The following is a 17,051-nucleotide window of genomic DNA, read 5'->3' on the forward strand; positions in this document are numbered from 1 at the left end:
ATCTATTTATACAGACTCTCTCACAAAGACTCATTGCCAAAGGTCAGTAAATAGACAAAGTCAATATGTAAGAATCCTTCTGTATTAGTATTGAATTTCTCTGATATATTTCTGTTTGGAGTACAAGAGAGGAGCACTGATCCATGCTTTTCTTACAGAGCTGCTAAATTGCTGCCATGCATTATACCACTAGACCTGCTGAACTCTCAGGTGCAGTTGTATTTGAAAACTACAGAAAATTCACACACTAATAAGAATCCTTGTCATGACCTGCTGTTCTCTGCAGATGTGAGGAATCTGACTGACATTCTTGACTGACTTTAAAAGCCCATCACTATTTATTTTTTACTTTTCTGCACAAGCATTTTTTTTGACTTCTCCCCACGTACACAGGCAATTACTTTGCACATTCAAGTGACAGTTAAAAACTGGATATTACCACTTACTCATTTCATATATCGCTTGCATGTTTTACTTAGCCAGATGTAACAGCCTTTCTAACTCCCAAGTGAAAGTAATATTCCTGATGCAAAGAAGGACATACCAAGAAAGTGGCAGGTAGTAATGAAATATGGTGCAGAAAACACCAAGCTAGTGTGACATGAGCCAGGTTGCTCACACAGCCAATTGCAGCGGCATGAGCTCAGCATGAGAATGTACGAATGGAACAGTACAACCCTGAACCCATTCTGGCTTCCCATTTCTCCACTTGAGTAAGCAAATGTAAGAGTCAGAGAGGTCAGGAGGTGAAGTCTTGGTCACAGTGAAGCCATGTAGGTCAGCAGCATCAATGTGCACTGTGTGGTGGTTAAAGAGGTGATACCTAACCCTGGTTTCCCTTCAGCATAGCACTTCTCTACTCAGGAACTTGCAGACTTTATCACTCACAGCCAGGGCAGCTTCTTGGAGTTTTAGGTTAGCAAAGCAGAGATGAGATAGCTTCTACTATGCCCCATGAATGAAATCATTCCATGAATGATTAGGATGATGTGCATTTGCCTAGAGTTCAAAGTAGGAGTAAAGCATGCCTCTATCATTTGCTAAACAGAAAGCTGTGACTCTCTATTATCTTAATATGCCTGACACATTTTACTTCTCTGACCCCCAAGGTACATAGAAATTGCATACAATAACAGAAAAAAAAAACGAAGTAAATGCTGTCAGGATGACTTGACGTTGCCTTTTGCCTAAAGCAATTTGATATAATTAGCCATCTCACAAGTAAAACCTTTATATTTTATTCTTTCATCCATTTAAAATAAAAACTTTACACTGGCATGGGTAGCTTGTCATTTTAATACACTTTGATGTTTGCAAGCTTTGAAATATCATGTTCAAATTTGTATGCAAATTTGTGTTTCCAATTACATACTCATTAGTTCTTCTGGAACTTCATCTTAATATTCACAAAACATTTGTAGCTTCTTCTGTTGTTTTCCTGAATTGCTTTAGAATGAAACCCACTATATAAAAAACAAATGAAGAAATCCATTAACACTCAGTAACTTTCTTAAGCATCACATTTTATTTCTAAGGATGTTATAATTTGTCACTTCAAAAAATTCAAATATATATGCATACCCCATCTGATAGCATATTAAAAATTATAAGCATATGGTTTTGTGTGTATAGCATTATCAGACTCCAGAAATGCCCACCTCCATTACCTACTCACTTGAAAGCCCTGTCTTTAATGAATGTTTTTGTGCACATGAAATGCTGGTTCACATCCTTACATGGTGTGAAATTGGCATTACTGCTTAGAATTCAGTGGAACAAAGCAAATTTACAGCAATTATGAATCTGGTTAATTTTTTGTTTAGTTGTCCACCTCCATTGAAAACATGAATAACATTTTAATCTCAAGTGAAGTAACAGCCACATTGTTAAGAAAACAAACCACAAATCTCCACTGCCAGAAAGATGAAATTCTGGATGAAATGTATTGCTTATTAGGATCTAAAATGAGAATGAAAGGGAAGAAAGGCTGGGAGGGAGCATTAGGTCACCTGGTACCTGAAATCACCCTGCTCAGGAGCATGGAAATGTACCCAATTCAGATGCTTGTCTAACCAGTTCCCACAGATTTTTCCAAATATCTATTTTATAAACTTTTTTCTCTATATATGATGTATCAGAGCCAGAAAGTACTACACATAACAAAGAAATCCACAACTCATAATGTGTCAGTGTCCTGTTTAAGAGGTAAAAAAGTGGAAGGCAGCCACTAGAAATAATACAGACTGAAATTAAGACTGAAGCTGTGTTGTACCTGTAAATAGATGAGAAACTGGCCAATATGAGAGGCGTGGCTTTCCCTCCTTTAGCATTCAAAGTGAATAAGGTCCCACTGTACTCTAAAAATGCTGACTTTCTCAGACTTTCATCCTCTCTCTATTTTGGCTAAAACTTGCACTCAATATAACGGCAGAAAAATGACAAAGATAGAGGCCAACTCCATCAAAATAAAAATTGGTCAGGTTTCATGCCTATTGCACATTTTTGATACCAGCAAAGAATACTATAAGCAAAGATAACATAGGTTCATACATCGCTATATATGTTAGCAGGCTTGAACACGTAACAAGCTTTTTAGCACTAATAAATTTACAACAATATGTTAACGGGTTTTTAATGACTTTAAATTAACACTGATCTTCTTAATTAAACTTTTTTCACTAAGAAGTAAATCTGTGCACGAACCAAATCAATTTATTCTAGCATGCCATCAGCATACAAGACGGGTATTACAGAACACTAGCAATACAGATCTTGCTCCAACAGAGCTAGTTCTCTTCCTAGAGGCAGACAGCAGTAATTGCAGTGCAGAAAGTAGAAGTAACTCAGATCAAATTTGCAGCATTTTCTCACAGTTCTATATTTGAAATGTGTGAGGCTCAGCAGAAATCTAAGGGTTAATTTTGCAGATCTTTAAAAATAAGCTATTAGAAATATCTCCCTCCTTCTGAAAGCAATATCTTAAGGCAAGTAATTATCTAGAAGAGTGGTGACACAGTGACAGTCCATAGGACTACTCTCTGAAATCATAAACAGAAATATTGATGAGTGGCAACTTTAAAACAAAAGACATAAACCAATTTGAAAGGCTTCCTGGATTCTTCTTCAACTTTTTTAAGCATTTTGGGTATGGTGAAAGCAACTACACACATGAATTATCAGCAATTTCAACATAAAGCAGAGAGAATAGAAATGCCTTTGACAGATTATTATAAACTACTATCAAAAGGCATTACTTCAGTAGCGGATATTTTGTGTAATAAAGTACGGGTAATTGCTTCAGGGTCATTTGCAGTTTGCATATGTCAAAGAGGAACCAAACAGCAACAGTGAATTCCCGCCAAGCCCCAGCCATACTGGGGGACCAGCACTTCTCACCACGTGGCAACCACTACATGACTTGACTGCAGTGAGAACGCTGCCCAATGGCATATCTGCAACACACCTGCAGCATTGGCAGAAGGCCCCAGGAATACAGGAGCCAGGAAGGCCACCTAGCCCAGCACAGAAGGCCTGAAAGCTATAGGGTTGTTTTTTCCCTCATCTGTATCACTTTAGGGATGGAAGATGAAGCCAGCTTGCAGGGTTGCGTCCAGTACTTCTGCCTAGTGTCAGCTCTCAGAAGAGCCATTTGTTTGGACTGGCAGTGGAAGCATGCTCTGAATTCACTGTAAATACAGACAAATGCCTGCAGAGCAAAAACATTATTGGAGCTGGTTAAAAGATGGCCACCTTTCCTGGTCCAGACCAGAGGCTAGGAGATGAGAAGATGCAGGTCATCACCCAGTCTGTACCACTGGATTCTTTCATTTGTTTCGGACAGAATTTCTCACCAACTAAAGCTTGTTCTTAATAGGAGAGATCTCTGTAACTTGTCCTATCAAACATGTTTTTGTATTTGAAGGCACAATCTGAATAATTTTTATATATTAATAATATCCATGCCAGACTTCCACCATAGTTACAAAGTCAATTATTTTTTTTAGAGACATATGCTAGCTACTAATTATAGTCTGCTCGCTTCACTGGAAATAGAAGCCAAAAGACTGCAAATTAGTTTGTGCCAGCAAATTAGTTTGTGCCAACAGTATTTTATATTGCAACTTCCTCAAAAATTGGCCTTGGAAATGGAGGAGTAGTTAAACAGGCAGAGAATCCTAGAGCTTGGAATGCTCCCACATGTCCTGGGCAACTATGAGCAAGCAATTTTGGACAACGTCCTCTAAAGCTTTCTGCTCCTCAGGATTCACAGTCGTGCTTTTGAAAATCCAGCCAAGTTCCCATCTGCAACTTTATATAAATCACATTCAAGGTAAACAAAAGGAGACCTTGGTATCAAAACAAATTTGTAAGCTATTCACAAGTGAATTCACTGGATCACCTAATGGACAGGTATCCTGGAGAAAAGAAGGAACACTTGTGTGCATTTGACTATATTAACAGAGGATACAGAGAGACACTCAAGGAATAGAGAAGTGGCAAATACTAAGTCAAGTCAGGAAGAAGGGAAGACCCTTGAATAGACTTTCATCTATTTTCATCAGCAAATGCTGCATTTAAGTTCACCTAGTGATTTGGTAAATCTCCAAATCTCACAATTGTGTGAAGGTGCATTATCTCTCCTTTCTAAAAGAAGAAAATCTACAAATAATTTATTTTTAGGAAAGAGAGAGAATGTTAGCTATCTACCATCTCAAGGGGCAAATCTGACAGGTATTCAAGATATTCCATGAATTATGAATAACCTGTCCATGGTTATCAAGCAGTGGAAGTAATATGCTTCAAGAAATTGAGTTAGAGCTATCTTGGCTAATAGCATAATTATGAGAGCAGGAGGACTACTCACAGATAAAACAGCTGTTTCTGTAACTGTATGCTCCACAGATTTCATCGGGGATTCTTTTTGGGAGGAAGCAACTGACTAGTGGGATATTCCAGAAAAGCAGGACTCTGCCATGGCATTATTCTTATTATAAAAGCACAAGTTTTATGGGGTGTTGCATACATTGAGGATTTTTCTGATTATATCCAGGTCACAGAATCACTGAAGCTAGAAGAGACTTCTAGGAGTCGTCAAGTTTGACACCCACCACAGCCCCTTTTCCCCCAAAAGACAGGTAACTTAGACAGCAAGTTGTTCAGGGCTATGAACTTGGATTTCTACTATCTCCAAGACTGGAGACCCCACAGCTTCTTTAGGCAACCTGTTAACAACATTTGGGCACCCTCGCAATATGAAAATTTTTCTTATGTTTAAATGGATTTTCCAGTTTTGATTTGTGCGCTGCTCTTGCCCCGTCACTGGGCATCACTGAAAACAATCTGGCTCCATCTTCTTTTCACACTCCTTTCAGGTATTTGTACACATTAATAAGATCCACCTGAGCCTTCTCCTCTCCAGGCTGAACAATCCCAGATCTATCAGCCTCTCCACATGTGTTCAGTGCTCAATTTCTTAGTCATCTTTGTGACCTTTTGTTGGACTCCTTCCAGTATGCCTCTTGTATAGGGGAGCCTAGCACAGAATGCAGCACTCCAGATTTGATCTCACAAAGGCTGAGGGGAAGGATCACCTCCCTCAAGCTGCTAGTTACTCTCTTCCTAATGTAGCCCAGAAGGCAAGGACCCAATCATGGACCAAGGTCAGCCTGGTGTCCACCGCCACCCACAGGTCCTTTTCTGCAAAGGCATTTCCCTGACATTTGAACCACGGGTTGCACTAAGGTTTGGAATTATTCCTTCCGAGGTGCAGGGCTTGACTTTTGCTTCTGCTAAACGTCAGGAGCTTCATGTCAGCCCATTTTTCCAATCTACCCACATCCCTCTGAACATCAGCACAACCAGTTGGTGCATTAGGCACTCCCCCCACTTACTGTCTGCAAACTTACTGAGTGTGCACTCCATTCTGCCATCTATGTTATTAATAAAGACTTTAAACAATATTGGCACCAACATCAACCCTTGGGATACACCACTCATGGCCAGCCTCCACGTGGACTTTGTGTCACTGATTATGAATGATTCCATTTACACATTAATTCTTCACAGATTACCAATGTGTAATGAGGTGTGTCAGGTAAAACTGAACTCCATTCTACACAGGTAACTGAGGAACAAAACACCAACATAGCACTTGTGATTGTGATGGCTCATCAGAACTCACTGGCATCTCTCAAGCCAGAAAGAAACACAGGAAATAAATTGCCCCTTCAAAGCAGCAGCCATGTGAGATTAGAACTGTGACTGCTAACAGGGCATAGAAACTTCTTCACAGTAGATTTGGGCTCACATAACCCAGTACTGTCTAATTTTCTTATCTTTAAGTTACTTGCTAGCTTTATGTTTATTTCGCTAAATAGAGCCAAGAAAACTTCATCTATCCATTACTGATTAATGCAGGGAAAATCCAAAGGATTATTCCTATGGTATTATCTAACATGCACATGTCTTAGATGAAAATATGTGTTGACAGTGCAGCATATATTTCCTACTGAAATGAAATTGGTCAGTACAGTTAAAATAGCATCCAGTTGCATAACCAGAGGACCGAGTATTATTCAGAATGCTCCTTACCTTTTAACTCTGAACACAGCCAGGGCATGCAAAAAAGTGGGCCAGGTCTAGGAGAAGGGGATACTCATGAGTGGCATCCCACACACAAGAACTCAACACACCCACACTGCTCTCTAATGTTCCTGTTTTCACTTATGCATAGGTCTTATATCATCATAACCTTCTGAAAGATTGATTTATCTGTCCTACTGGAAACTGCTTACTTGTCAGGATCTTGGCAGATAATCTGCCACTAACCTTGTCTGAAAAGTTATTGCCATTATCACACTCAGTTACACCTTTTGCATTAAACTAAAAAAGAGTAGGGAGCTACATCCTTCCTGCTGCAGGTGTGAGTTGACTCATACACTTATTCATAAAACTGGGCAAAACAATTCCAATAAAGAAACAGTACCTCCAAACCTTCATCAAAACCTTGACCCCAAGGTCAAAAATACTCTGATAATTCTCTAACAAAATGTACCATGTCCTTCCTTCTACATGCCTTTAAGTGGTTCACAGTGATTTCAGATTTCTCCCCAAAGTCAGTGAATTCTCCCAGTTGAATCTCAAACTCCTCCTCTGAGCACGCTTTGAGTTTTCTTTTGCTTTTGCTATTGGAGGAGTGGTATGATGAAGGAGTGAGTGAGTGAATCCTGCAGCAATGAGAGGTTACTAAAGCATAGCCCTACACTTGATTGGTCTTTTCTCTTTTTCCATTAATGGCTTTTCTCCTTCTTTGTAAATTATCTCCCAGACTAAAGCCACTCCTGGATCTCAGCAGACATTCAGAGCCACTCTTGCTTTTGGTAGCACTGATTTATGAAGCCCTTATAGGGATAGGCTTAATCTATCACAGGAATTGTTTTTTTCTCCTCCCAGAATCCAATATAGCAGATGTGATGAAGCACCTGTATAATAGGCTTTCTATGCTGTCACTGCTTGAGGATGTGGTTTACCACACTATATATGAATCATGGTTTGCATTCTGAGCTTAAGTAAGCCTGGGCAGGCTGAAAGAATTACAAAAGTGAACTGTGGAGATGACAAACACATGGAATACAGTGGCTGAAGCTCTTGCTGAAATAAATGAATTGGTATTTGGCAGCAGGAAGCAGAAGACACTGCTTATGTTAAACTATCCAAAGCAAATATTCCAGTACAGTAAATGAGGCAGAGACCAGGGCCTTTTTGAAAAGACTAGCTTGCAATTATTGTTTCTGTTCCTCCCTGTCAGGTAAGTCTGGGAATAGCTGCTTCTGCGTTTGTCCAGCTGCATTTCTATAGTCGCCAACCTACTTTGTCTATGTCAAAATTTGCTAATGTGAAAATACAAGGACAGAATTTGACCCTGCATTGAATATTGGATTGTTTGGACAAATAGTAAACATGCTTCACGTAAATATTTTAATACTCCAAGATTCAACAGTGCATTCTTTTTCTTTTTTTTTCTTTTTCTTTATTTTTTCTTTCATTTGAATACATAAATTTAATATCAGCAAATGCTTAATGCTTTTTTTCCATCAATCTACCTTCAAGCCATACTCTTGGTAGGCAGAGTTTTTATTTCAGGAAGACATGTTTCTGTCTCATGTAAAAAGACAGGACACAAGAGAAGTTAATTTGTTCATCAGATTAAGTAACTTGAAATAATCATCAAGGAATACTCAATAAATTTAGTGTGCTGCTTCTAGTACAGAACGCTGCAATCTTTCAACAATAATATATCAAATACTATAACTGGCTTATGTTTTCAGTTATTCAATTTATAAATAAATGGCATTTATGGCAGATTAATTTGAAAATCTGCCTCCAAAGATTTTTTCAAATTATGCAAACACATATTTTAGAATCGCACTTGTCCCTATCAAGAGATGATTGTGGAGTTGTCAGTTCTCCTGGAGTTAAGGCAGCATTACTATGCATGTGAGAGCTTTCAATCACCCACAAAAAACTGAGAATCAAGATCTAATAGTCTGTAATGTTCTGTAATGTAAATGTCTACAATTCCTCTCTGAATGAGGAATGGGAAACACACTTGCTGCCAATTCAGCTGAAACATCACATCACACTGAACCAATTCCAGGCTTTGTGAGGGAGAAGGAAGTTCTGTGGTTACTGCCCTCCTCCTATACCTTTGATCCTTGTGTCAATTCAGGCAGTAGTAACAACTTGATTCATTGAAAATCAGCATAGATGTCAATTTCTTCTTATACAGTGTGTAAAATCCTTCATCTATTCAACTTAGCACTCATGGAATGAGACACAGTAGTTTTGAAAACAGATACAGCCTGAAAAAAAGGCACCTTTTGCAATTTTATGCTATTTATTGAGTATCTCTATCTGTAATGATTACACTAAAACCTCAAAAGACTCCACAGAATATTTCCTATTTATTACAACCGTCTAATTAAGATTATATAAATTGGCATAGAACTATGTAATCTTTTCTGTGTGGCACAAGGCACATGAAAATGTGGTAACAGTAACAAGGAAACACTATATATTTGATGTGTTGTAGAGAAACAGGCAAAGGGACGTGGATTTGGTAGCTAAAGCCTAGGGCAAAGTCAGATCCATTTCACTTGTTTGGAAAGAACTGCTTGGCTTGAGCAAGATTCAAATATATCTGATCTTTTACCCATTAAAGAAAGAACAAAAGAAACAACAATTGAGCTTAATTAGTGACTTACGCATGATTTCATGGCTTATCTGAATCAAGGGATAATGGTTCTTTTAAAAGCTTAAAACCTCAGCTTAACTCAGCTAATTGGTTTTACAAATACACACATTATTTTTAAGAAGCTGCTGCTAAGACAACTAGTTTTAGAACAAGCTTTCACAAGTACCCAAACTGAGTGTCTAAACATAATAACATTGTTGGTGGATCCTTTTCTGGTTTTATTTTAGAATACCCTGAAGGTTACATGATGTGTTTTTAAGGCCCACTCAGTGTTTTGGCATGATTGAGCACAGGAGCACAGGATGCACAATGATGTATGTTTTAGGTGGTTCTTTTTCGAGATAGGAGTCTGTTTCCTTCCTTCCAGATCTTTAAATCAATACAGGACTTTTCCATCAAGATGGAAAAGAAAGCACATTAAAATCTGCTAGCCTCTGTGCTAAGCTGTACAGGTTTATCAAAAGATGTACACTGCCAGCAGGGAAAGGGAAGAAAGTAGCATAAAAAAAAACCAGAATTCTTTGTATTTTTAACCTGTTTGTGGCAGGGACCATAGAAAATGCCCATTATACTTCACAAGTAGAATCTATTTTTTTTTTTTTTTATTATGATGGGGTTTTGCTTATAGGGTTCAAAGGAACTTATGCATTTTCACTAGCTCACTGAAAATCCACAGAAAGGCAGGCAATGCCTTTCAAACTAAACACCCCATCCAACTACCAAAACCTCTGAAGTTGTTCCTCTGCCCAAGGTATTCAAAGCCCTTGGCAGTGAAGAAAATTTCCTGGTAGGAAGCTCTCATGTATCTTTCTTTGGCTGTGTGGGGAGCCAAGGTAAATCCTGGCTTAGCAAGATGTGAGAGTATTTGTAATCAGTTAGGGCTGACAGAGCCCAAGGCTTAGATGGAGGTACACCCTTGGTTCCTTTTAGCTCTCTTCCCTGCAAGCTACCATTGTACAAATAAATAGATAATACACTGTTATAAGGATACCATTTGAAAACAATTATGACACTTGCCTGGACACAACTTCTAGAGCAAAATCTCTCACAGGAGTCCACAACACAAAGGTTTTTCTTGACAAAAATACATCAGTAAACTTCCTATCTGAGAATCACTGAACTGCAAATGATATTTTGAAATCTGTGGGAGCAGAGGCCCTCCTTCCAAAGATATTCCCGAGAAAGGCTGAAAAGAGCTGGTGTAGCTAAACTTGCTGCTTTGACATTGTCAAAGATGGAATCAATAGATGGAAGTTTTCCTTTCAATGTTATTTACATCTGGTCTAGGTAGGAAAGTCAGGCTATATAAAACAATATAAGTCTATTTGATTATGTTTCTTAGTTCTTCAGAAGCAATAGAAACATAGTAATATTGTAAATGGATATGTTATTCTGTGTATACTTATCTCTGCATGGAAAGGCTACATAACCTATGGACAAAGTACCATAAAGCACCTGTGTACTCTACCCATCACATTACTGCTTGGCATTTCAATACACACAAAACTAAACAAGCCACTAGTCTAAACCCATGTGCTCACTGACCAACTCAACAGAAAAGTCAGTCATCCTCCTCAAGTCATCTTCTTCATTTACACATCCAGATAACTGTGATATTTATCAGGAGTTGACAATCTCCAAGCAGTTATCATCTATGAATAATAATAGCACTCCTCAAGTTTGTGACTTCGCTTCTTAACTCCCCTAAAGTTTCCATGGGATCTTTATTTTTTCCTACTTGTTCTGTCATATTTTGGGAGGTCTGTTGGATTTTTAAACATCTAATAAAAAATGCTTCAGGGAAACAAATAGATTTATTTTCTGTAAGGGACTTCAAAACCATCTTAACTTCTTAAATAATTATGCACTATGTTTATAGATTCTCCACATTCATTGCTCTGTTTCGCTTTAGTCTTTTTGTGCTACATTATACTAGTGATCCTCCTTGCAGAGGTTTGCAAAAGCACACAATGATCCTACATTTGACTGTTTCATTTAGGTATTTCATGTTTAAAGGCTCCTTTGTGTCTGCTAATATTATTTTTCATACAGTTGTAGATTTAAAGTATATAACTTGTTTTCATATTTCTTTTACCCGATCACAAACACTTTTAAAGTTCTCAAAAAAATATTGCAAATTGAAAGCTTATGCTATCAGCATGAGTTTCAACACATTTTGCCTCGCCTTTCTTATTATCTGAAATAGCCATTTTATCTGCCAGAAATATCCTGACATCACTATAAAATAAATCATATTTCTAGACTATATTTTTTTCTTCTCTTATAAGCAGCTAGAATTTAGCTAGATATCAGTATATGCATTCACTTTTCTAAAACCTTCCAAATAACCCAATTTCTCTTTAAGGTGTTTAAACGTGCAGGCTGGAATATTTCTAAGAGCATATATGTTGTCATTCTGAAATGGAAAATGAACTTTTTTTTCCATCCCACAAGAAAATAATGTTCTTTAACTGGAGAAAAATAACTTAATAATAGCCCCAGCAGCCCTTTGCATTAAGCAGTGCCTACTTTCCAGTTGCACTCCCTAAATAATTATGTGGAAATGGCTGTTATTATTAGCCTAGGTTGATCTGCCTTTGCATTTATAGCTGAATTTGTATCATACAAAACCAACATTTCCATTTGCATCTTTAATATTCTCCCTAACTTCAAATGTTTTCCACAGTTTTTGTTTTCTTGTGGATTAGGTATTTTTCTTCTACTTGAGCAGCTTAAATAGTTTTCACAGATTATGTATTTATTTATCTGAAGGTGAATTTCAAAGTCTGCTTTGTTTTTTTAATAGACAATTTTTTCTGTTATGCTATAAACTAGAATAATATTAACCCAGACAAGAGAATCAATTGTTTTACTACTGTAGAAGTGTTGCTATTATATAAGAAACAATTAAGTTTGGTATGGCTTCTAAGTACATTTTCCACTTCCTCAAATAAACATGAGTTTATTTGATTTAAGAGAGTGCTACCATGGTCTGAACTGTTACTGAAAACCAGCCTCAGAGTCTTCAGCAGATCAAACTCAAGACCAATTCAGATTTCATTGACTGCCCTTATTGAGGCTACCTTGCCCATTTTAAAGTATATCATATGAAGATATCTATTTGGTAATTTACTCTCAATACACACCACAATAATTTCTCAGGTGAAAGTGTTTAAAAAGGATCATTAAAAATGCTTCAGTTTATCTTCTAGCTAGCCTAACAGAACTTAAATGCCTAATCACACAGTAGAAGGCTCAGCAAGGATCTGGAATCTAGGCATTACACAAAAAAAACGAACACACACCCTCACACAAAATGTTCAAGCACCCTCAAACAATCTGGCTCTTTCACAAAAAAACTTGGAAGAGATGTAACTAGGATAAAAATAACTAGGGATTGATGTTATAACTATCTCACTTCCTTCTAAAATTCTCAGGAATAATCTTCCTACCCACACAATCCTAAAGCCAGCAAGATCAATGTATTCTGTCCACATATAAATTATCATCCGGCTGCAAAACTTACTTTTTGCCTCAGAAGCAAGCTAGAGTCACCTCAGGAAAACCTGAGTTCAGTCACATAAGTGGTGCTTAGTTAGCCCAAGGGATAAACTGACAACACAGGGGAAGTGGAGTTCAACTAGCCAACATGATTAAGAAGGGAAAGCCCTACTGGTTCACACGGTTTTAAGAGAAGGCTTAGGCCTACCAGAAAGGCAGGATTTTGCTGTTCACCCACATTGTTCCACTGCTGCTGGAGCTGAGAGCCTGACAAAGCAAAATCCATCTGCTGGGAGGCCATAGGTTGTCTGTCATCAGGAGCTACACAGGGGAACTAGAGCTGCTGTTGCTCAGGGAGAGATGAGCTGGGGACCAGGTGGAGGCTGGAGGAGCCATGATGCCACAACACAAATGGTTGATAAGCTGTGGAGTAAGAGATACTCTTCAGCTTGTGTTGTACTAATTACCCTAATTTCCTTCCATCAGATTTCAGCGTTGCTCATCACCAAGGAGAGGATCTGCTTTTATATAAAAGCAGAGAGTCCCTTTTGTGTCCTAGCTATTTACAGAACCATCTGAACCAATCCCTTAGTCACCGTAAGCTTTGTAAGACAACACACATATGTGAGCAAATCTTGTGTTGAATGTCTTAGAGTAAGAAATTGCTCCAGGCCCTGGAGTTCAGAGCCTAAGAAAGGACTGGAATTGACTGCTAGTGTACACCATGGACAATGCTGGTATTTATAGCATCAAAAATCACTTTAGCCACATTACTGTAGTAAAAAATCAACTATTTTGTGGTGCTTTGTGCTTTTTTCCTGTTTGTTGTTGTTGATTTGAACAATTTGGTAATTCATAATCAGTCTTCCAGTCTCAGAGAGATTTTACCCTTGCAAGGGATGACAGTAATGTAAAATGGCACAAAATAAATACTACTTGTGGCAGAAGGACATAAAAGCAATGCTTGTGCTATATGACTGCTGGAACGGGTTATTTTACTAGATTGGGTTTTTCTTAGTTGATAGTTTTCATGAGTTACTTAAGAGTCTGTCTTCAAAATTTATTTACTCTAGTCAATCTCTTATTATAAAGGTGAAAATCGCCGCTTCCTTGCTGTTTCCCTCCTAGAACAAGCCTTAAACTTTCAATAGTTTAGGTTTACAATAATGTACAAAAAAGAAATTCCAGTGTAGGTAGATGTAACTGCAGACCATTAATGTTTTACAGATCTGTCAGCACTGAATACGTTTAACAATGATGTCTGTCAGACACTACGGTTTTGTGAAAACAATTAGTATTTGTACAATGTTATCATATCCAAAAAGGAAAGTATTTCTCAGAAATTTCTGTGAATGCTTATGAATTAGTAAACATAATAATCCTCAAATGAAGAAAGCAAGTTCAGTTGCAAATCATTCCTGCAGCATAACTTTAAAAGGTAGAGGCAAAAATATAGAAACGAAATAAAATTTTAAAAAGAACTAGACATCTAAAAGCCTATAATTCAACCTCCTTGAAAAGGAAATCTGAAAACAGAGCTGTCCCATTTTCTTAAGTCAATTAAGGAAACTGGGGTTTACATGTAGACAGGTCTGATTTCCAAACGTGATGACACATATTACTTGTGATGGCAGCATTAGAGTAACACAGAACACACTGTACTGCTGGCACCAGTTCAGGTCTCTTTGAGAGCTCCTGCTGAAGGATACGCTGCCAGGAAGGGCCTAGATATTGCTAACAGAGGAAGCCAGGATAGAGCTTCCCTTACCAAAAAGATAATATTATTCTTTTCAAACAAAGAAGCACTCGTATCACATTTCATTTGCATTGACTCAAGCATTCACAGTGTGCAGACTTGCTCTTGCATGTTCATTGTCAAAATGAAAAAGCATTTTTTAAATTATTTTTTAAAAATGCTTAAGTCAAACTAATCCAGAGAGTCCTTTACATCAGTCCATTGAGAATAGAACACTCATGACAGAAACCATTAGTCTTGCTGATTTGTCTTTTATTTTATTTTTTTTTTTAATAGAGACTATACTCAGGTTTTTTACTTGGCTTGGAGAACACTTCCACATATGACAGTCTCACAAAATCTGTGAATCGAGACTGGACATCATCTCCCCATTTCACTATCCCCAGTAATAATTGCTATGCTCTGTAACAAATGCTATGTATCTAACAAACGCCATTCAGACTATCTGCAAATGCACAGGTGACGTTTGCATAGAATTGAAGTTCAGAACATGCAATTCTTTGCAAAATGATAGCTCATGTTTACATTACAAGTCTTACAAGTCCTTGTCTTGACTGGCACATCCAAAGATAATATTACTAAAGTTATAAAATCCACAGGCGTAGGCTCAATAGTCTGTGCTTTAAGAGAATTTGAGCTCACATACTGGGGCTGTTTTTCAGTCTGAAGACTCCACATACTTTGTTTCTCTTCTCCCTTCCTCCCCCACTTCTGTGTTTGTACATTTCCGGAAAAACAGCAAGAGCCACGTCAGTTCAATCATATTTCCTTATAAGTCTAATTTAGCCATTCAATGTGGCAATGTACTCTGAGTTGAATTTGTTCTGCTGCTTACCTTATTTGAATGTATCAATAAATCTGTTTCTCATCTATATTTAGGGAACAACAGAAAATAATGAGTGCAGCTCTTCAACTGAGTAAACTAAATAATAGCAAGAACATAGATAGCAGGTGAATTAAAAGACCAGGTGAACTACCTCACTATAACTGAGTATTATTCACTTAATGAATCACTTCCAAGGAAGATCCCATGTTAGGAGAACAACACACAAGAAGATTGTACAAACACAGAGATCACTCTTGGCAGAAATTTCTCCCCACTATCCTCTCTGGGGTGGGATAGGAATTAAACAGTTGTGGATTTTACATGCTTTAGAAATCTGAAGTTCAAAAATTCTCCTAACAGCATCTTTGCTTTAACCTAAGGATATAATTTGTTCCTACCTTTACCTCAGAAAAAGACAACACATAATTCCTTTTTCTGTAGCCGTTTGCAGTTGTTTTGTGCCCTTCTTGTTCATTCTTTCTCTATTCTCCTTCTCTTTCCCTATTAACCCCCACCCCTTTTTTTTTTCCTTTGGCCTAACTAAATATGGACTCATGGCAAATTCAATCATATTTTCTTCACAGATAACTATGTCTTATGAAAATAGTCCTTTAAATAATTTGCAGATTTTACAAAAAGGCAATAGACGATCTGAAGATTAAGATCATAAGGTTCGTACTGAGCACAACCGTACAATTTTGTTGAAGCTGCAGGACTTGGCAGATTTAACCACAGGCTTCAACAGAAGCAATATTTACTTGAATATTTATGAAACCCTTTGCTTCAGACCTATCAGATGCTCTATTTAAACCACTTATCTCCAGGTCTGTACTCTGTTAGCATCTGCATTAAAACAGAAAATGACAAACAGCTCACCACACATGGGAATACGCTGGGACATCTTCTCTTCTGAATTATTCCCACTTAAACTAGGTGCGTGTCATGACAAACCCCTATATTCTAAAATAAATTTTGGCAGGAATGTTGTTTGAGATCATCCTGAATACCAGAGCTAAACTACAGGAGAAGAAAAAAAAAAAAAATGGACATTTATTACGAGAGTATCTTGCTGATTTAAAAGTGCAGTTTTATCACATCCTACACAGAAGGAAGCCTACCAGTGAATCTTGGTAGCTTCTATCAATACCTCTGATTATGCAGGTTTCTTATTTTGCCTTTCATTCCATCCCTCAACTTAGCCTTGAGAAAAGTTGTCACCATGCTGTAGCTATGCTGCCTGTTGCTGTGAGAAACAGCTATGGTAAATAGGACATTAATCCCTTCTGTCTTTCATTTATTCTAGGCATGGGGAGCGAAGTATCCTTGTAAAAAGGATACCTATAGATTTAAATCCCAAGTGAAGTAATTGTTTCATAAAGGCACTTTTCTACCATGTAACATTATCAGAACTTCAGGAAAGCTTCAATTCAGCCTGAAGTCCCTGAGCTGGGTAGCCTGAGTTGCCCCCCATCACCACTCTTCACCCCAGCAGGGCTGGTGAGGAAGACCACCCCTAGGTTGTCGTTTGAGGGCCTGAACAGGAAGCCATGCTGGTCCAATGCCTGAATTGCAGTAACTTTAGAAGACATCTATGGCCGTTTGGTTTCACCAGGTGCCAAAGACACAGGAGGATACAGAAATGGCTTGTAGCTGCCATAAAGCAATACCATCTCCACTCTTCCTCTCAGACTACAAGTCTGGGACTTTTATGCACA

Source organism: Pezoporus flaviventris, unplaced genomic scaffold (assembly GCF_033815535.1).
Source record: "Pezoporus flaviventris isolate CSIRO_AGI_PZ_B2104156 unplaced genomic scaffold, CSIRO_AGI_Pfla_v1 ptg000001l, whole genome shotgun sequence".
Taxonomy (NCBI): Eukaryota; Metazoa; Chordata; class Aves; order Psittaciformes; family Psittacidae; genus Pezoporus; species Pezoporus flaviventris.